This window comes from Ixodes scapularis, unplaced genomic scaffold, assembly GCF_016920785.2.
Source record: "Ixodes scapularis isolate PalLabHiFi unplaced genomic scaffold, ASM1692078v2 PGA_scaffold1__304_contigs__length_218370807, whole genome shotgun sequence".
NCBI lineage: Eukaryota > Metazoa > Arthropoda > Arachnida > Ixodida > Ixodidae > Ixodes > Ixodes scapularis.
Window position 1 is genome coordinate 67,505,332 of NW_024609846.1, and position 4,903 is coordinate 67,510,234.

The window sequence follows — 4,903 nt, forward strand, 5'->3', positions numbered from 1 at the left end:
AACGCGCCACAGTTTAGCGAAACCAAGATTTCGCGAAATCGGCCTGTTCACACGTGGAGTTTGACGCGCGAAACCTGTGACGTATTGACTCACGAGAATTTCGCCAAACCTTGTCTGCACCGGGAATATTAAGCGTCCGCATCAAAATGATATGAAGTACGCACAGTGTGAAGAGACAGCCTGTTTTACTAATGCCACTCAATGAATTTCGTCAGATTCAGCTCAACGGGTTTACTAGCCCTGCCAAACCCGGGAAAAACCGCGAGATGATCTCGAAGCATTTTGGACATTTTTGCACCGCTAATAAAGAACGTTATCCCCAGTCATCATGTTTATATACGATGCTTGCACCCGCCGCGACTGTTGACGAATCTGCACCGCGCCCCCAATCCGTACTGTAGGCGCCGTTCACACACCTGCAACCGAGTAGGACCAAGACTCGTCGCCCGTACGCACCGCTTCTCCGCTTGTCGCATAGGGGCTTGTCGCTCGACATGTTTGTTTTGTTTTCTTTCGGCTTCGGCTCGGACACGGTATCGGCCAAAAATCAGACTCGTCCAAAAGCTCGCTCCTCCTCGAGGGTCAGACGTCATAGCGAAGTCGAGCGGCCATTGGCAGCGTCCGCGTTTCTCCTTCGGGTGATTGACGGGCGTCGGTGAGGTTTCAGCGAAAAATTGCTCCAGAAGCGAGAAACACGCGCCACTTTTTTCGAAGGCGCGCCACTTTTTCGGTTGCGTTCAGACGGGGAATCTGAGGCCAGATTCATAAAAAACCTCTTACCTACGACAACTTAGCTACGAAGTTCGTAAAGTTACGATCATCGTAAGATGAGGCGAGAACGGTATTCATAAACGCGTTCTTAAGTGAGAGGAGGAAAGTTACGACCTCTTACGGAGAAACGATGACTTCCGGTGCTGTTGCTATGGCAACGGCGTCTTCGGCAAAACGGACAACCAATTAAAGAGCTAGGCATAGTTCGGAGCACGTGGATTTTTAATAACAAACACAGGCTAACCACTCGTTGATAGACAGCTCTGTGTATGTCCTGTCCTGTCTGTGTGTAAATGTGTAGTGTTCAAGCTGATTCTCATAAACACGGGCGACCTCTCCACCACCGCTTGTCTGGGGTTCGTGTCCGTGCAGTGGTATATCGACGCTAACACGATTTAAACGCTTCGTCGACTGCTACAAACTCGATCGCTACGAAGTCAACACAACTGTCATCGTTGGTAAAAGCCCCGTGCCAGTCGTTTGCAAAGCGACGTAGAAGGAAACAAACCGCCGCGGTGTTTCTCGCGGCCTCGGAAATGCAGGAGTGAGCCGACGTTAAAAAAGATACGTTTGAACTACGAGAGTGTCAGCAAGAGTCACGCAAATACAAATACGCGTGCGTTTGATCGAAGTGCTGGATTCAGACTGCGTTTCGGTAAGCGCTTCGGGTCCGATCTTCTACGATTGCAACTCGATACTGACGTGACACTCGGCAAAGAAAGGTTGGACCGGCATCACGTAGCTCCCACAAACTGATACAGCTCGACAGTTAAAAATGGCATACTAATAACAAAGTGTACATACCGTGTTGCGAAGGTAATCCATACGGCGTTTATTTGGGCTCTATATCACACAAAACAAGGAGATAGAATCGAGGAGTCCCTTTTCGACCACAGCGTTCGTCACCGCTGCCTCGGAAAACAAGGTGATCGAGATGATAAGGGGAATCGGTTGATCTCTGAAATTTAGTTCAGCTATCAAACTATTCACACGGGGAGGGTCCACAAGGGTCGCGCGGGCATATTCCATTCAGCAAGCCAGCCGGTCGTGGGCAGACGGTCTTGGCCAAGGACCGTCTGAGCAATGCTGCGCCGGAACGGGTTGGAGTGCCTGCTAGGCCTATATATTCTGCCGAGCTCGCTTGGTCGGTGGGATCGTCGCCTTTGTTGCCTTTTCCGGGTGTCTGGATCCAGCGTTCATGTTCGTCGTGGTCGGTTTCAAGTACTTCTTCATTTCTTTCTTGCTGCTTGAAGTCGGGACGCGCAAGAAGAGCAGGTAGAAAAATAAATGTCCGTTGGGTCGTCGCGACCGAGCGACGTTGTCGGCCATGTTAATTTGATCGTAGAAAGTGCGTAAGACAGCTTCGGAGCTGTCGTAGGATTTTGTCGTAACCTGCGCAAAAGTTACGACAATTTCGTTTCGAGAATACGGATTTTCTCTCAAATTTGTCGTACGCATTTTTTTCGTCGTAAGTTCGCTTTGAGAATCTGGCCTCTGTTTCCCGAAACCTAGTTTTCAGACACAAGATTCGCCAACAAGATTCATCATGTGAACAGATCTATTTACGGCGCCCCTCTATCGCGATTTGGTCAGTTTCGGTTTCAGTATTGTAACTTTTACTGGTTTCGGTTTCATATTTTAAGGATCGCGTCTTCGACGCCCCATCGGTAGCGACACCAGTTCTTTGTTTTTTTGTTTATTTTTCTTTTTCCGGCATGGTTTCGCCCACAGTGAAATCAAAACCAGTGGTCCCACTCAAGGCCACTTCCGGTAATCGCGCATACCATACCAAAGCAGACAGCAACCAGTCTACTTTTGCGGTGCTCCTGTGCATTCCTATGGGAAAACGCGCGTGCATTTTGTCTCTTCGCCGGAAAATAACATGGAACACTTTGGTTATTTCGGTCGTACCGAATAGTATGTGTCTTAATTAACATTGTAAAAGTGGAATTGCTTTAGTTAGCGCATTTTTCTTCATCAGTGAGCGATGTTTAACTTCGCTGCATTTCAGTCCCAAACGTGTGTTCCGCAGCAGGTGTGTAAAAACAAGCGACGATTCAAGGCAAAATTATGATCGAAACGAATATAGAGTGTGTTCAAGGCTCGCCAGCATTCCGGTGACGCTTGTATATTGATAATATGCCAGTCCTGTCACCATATGAAAATGATCCCGTCGTGCATGAGTGGATAAAAACCTTCAACGTAGAGAATAAAGTCCGTGGGATATGAAAGTGTCTGTATTGTTTTCTCTGCCGGGCAGCTTTTATTCCGCACTTGTTCTCAAATATGTCTAGCGCGCGGGTGATATTTTGAACGTAGAACACGCAGCTTCGCTCAGGAAAGAAAGAATAAAGCGGTACTCACTTATATTTAAAATCGGAATAGATTACGTGGCCTTCAATTTATTTTGATCGTACATGCACTGCGAGTTACTGATCCGGTGTTGCTGCGTAGTTCTTGCCGCCGCTCTTGATTTTCCAGATGTCCTTCGTTCGTTTGGCATGTATATCCCCGATGCTGGAAATCGCCGACGCCGCATTCGCGCTAACAGTGTCCGACAGTGCACATAAATACACGTACGAAGCCGTTTTAGCACCGTTTTTAATCCGACCAATTTGAAAGAAAAACGCCGTAACTGACCAATTATTTTGTCGGACTGACGGAGAAATGTTCCAAGCTACTTAGTACGTACGAATTATTTGGGATATTTGCTCTTATGATCGAGCGCAGGGAGAAAATGCACTCACTTTTTCTCATAGAAATGCATTACCGGAAGTCAATTTTCGACTGGTTGCTGTCTGCTTCAATTTGCGTCAGCACACTAGCGCCACTTGAACCTCTAGCGTACATTATAATAACTCTATGGCGCATACACAGCGCTCCTCAAGCCGGATGGCGACAACTGAAGGTGTCAAACAAAAACAAACAGAAAAGCAGGGTCAAAAAAGAATCGCAATTGACTAAATTGAGTGCGTTAATGTTAATATTTTTAGGAAACATAATAAGCTAGGTAATAATGATAAACCAATATGGAAAGAAAAAATCGAGCAGTTACCGTTAGCTTTAAAAAGTTCATTGCCCTAACCGAAGCCATGTTTTTAAACGTCGCCGGTCGCGTTGTCGGCGTTGTCGGTGTTGCTGTTCTGCGAATTTCTTTCCTAGTACATTTCCCTTTCGGTTAGATCCTCGCTTGGCGTTTTAATGTCACGTGAGTTACGGAATCGCGCTGTGAATGTGTTCTAAATGGGCCTGCTCAGGCAAGAAGCCAAAAAGCCGGGGACTCACTTCGCCGTTCGAGATTCCGGGATTCCGCTTCAAGTTCGTTGCTGGTGAGTGCAAACCATAGAGTTATTACAATAAACGCTAGAGGCTCAGCTGGCGCTAGTGTCTATGGGACTTCCGGTTGCAAATTGAAGCAGACAGCATGCAGTCTACTTTTCCAGTCTTCCTGTGTATTCCTATGGAAAAACGCGCGTGAATTTTGTCTCGTCGCCGGAAAATAACATTAATAACTTTTGTTATTTCGGTTGTACCGGGTAGTATGTGCCTTTATTAATATTGTGAAAGTGTAATTGCTTTAGTTACAGCATTTTTCCTTTACCACTGAACGATGTTAAACTTCGCTATATTTCAGGCCCAAACCTCTGTTCCATGTCAGGTATGTAGAAACGAGCGACGATTCTAAGCAAAATAACGATCGAAAGGAATGTAGAGTGTGTTCAAAGTTCGCCAGCATTCCGTTGGTGCTTATATATTGCTAATATGCCTGTCGTCTCACTATATGAAAATGACCCCGTCGTGCATCTCTACAAGCAGTTAAAAAAAAAAAAAAAAAAACGTTTGAAACGTAAAGAATAAAGTACGTGGGCTACGAAAGGTGTGTTTTCTTATTATTTCCTATGTTGGGCAGTTTTTATCGCGCACCTGTCCTCTGGCTTCCCCCTATTTGCAAAGATTTGGAGCGTGCGTGCGATGATTTGAACACAGAACAAGCATCTTCGCACATATTCATGAGCAGAAAGAATAAAGCATTACTTATTTATTGCAAATCGGACAATAATACGTGACTTTCAACTTATTTTGATCGTCTGCAAGCACAAGGAGTTACTTACCCAGTATTACTGCGTAGTTC